Source organism: Etheostoma spectabile, chromosome 7 (assembly GCF_008692095.1).
Source record: "Etheostoma spectabile isolate EspeVRDwgs_2016 chromosome 7, UIUC_Espe_1.0, whole genome shotgun sequence".
NCBI lineage: Eukaryota > Metazoa > Chordata > Actinopteri > Perciformes > Percidae > Etheostoma > Etheostoma spectabile.
The window spans coordinates 19406003-19406809 of record NC_045739.1 but is presented as its reverse complement, the minus strand read 5'-3'; positions in this window follow the sequence as shown (position 1 = coordinate 19406809).

The following is an 807-nucleotide window of genomic DNA, read 5'->3' as shown; positions in this document are numbered from 1 at the left end:
AGCGATCCGAGTTCAAATCTCGGTGAGACCTCAACATTTTTTTCAATGTATAACAACGTGATAATAATTTACTGCACAGTTGTGTATTTGGGCCAAAGATGAGGATATAGCAAAACTAATAAACAGCAGTAGCCAAATCGGTAACCATTACTAACTACAAAACAGCATTGTGGAGTATCAGATAATGCTTGAGGGACCACCTTGGCTGACTATTTTCCTTACATGTTGCTTATATGAATTCTGTTTGAAGAGGGGATTCCATGAAGGATTCTTATTGTATTCTTATATATAGAAAAGCAATATTGTTCTCACATGACCTCTGTACCACAAGCCTGGCCCCGCCCTTTCTGGCCCCACACCCTGCTTACTGTAGTGCTCAGATCCTTTGCTTATTTAGAGCAATAAAAAAAAAATCTCAATTACAAGAAGGTCAAGGTGGAGCTAATTTTAACTACTTATTATCTGTGAGTTTAAATCAGTATCAAGCCATCACATTTTAATTATTTTGTACAAAAATCTCCCTGCAAATGTCCTAGCAAAATATAACAAAAGACAATATTTCCCACCGTAATTATAAATTAGAAATAAAGGAGCAGTGGAAATACCTCTTAAGTGCAGTACAGTACTATAACAAAGACATTCATCAACTTTGGAAAATCATCGTGTCGCACAGATGAAATATTGTCACTCAGAAATACCAAAATATCACTCACACAGAATACCACAGGTTTATGTACAAACAACTTTATTTTCCCACATCAATGGCAGTGTTAATATATATACACACACACATATATATATATATAT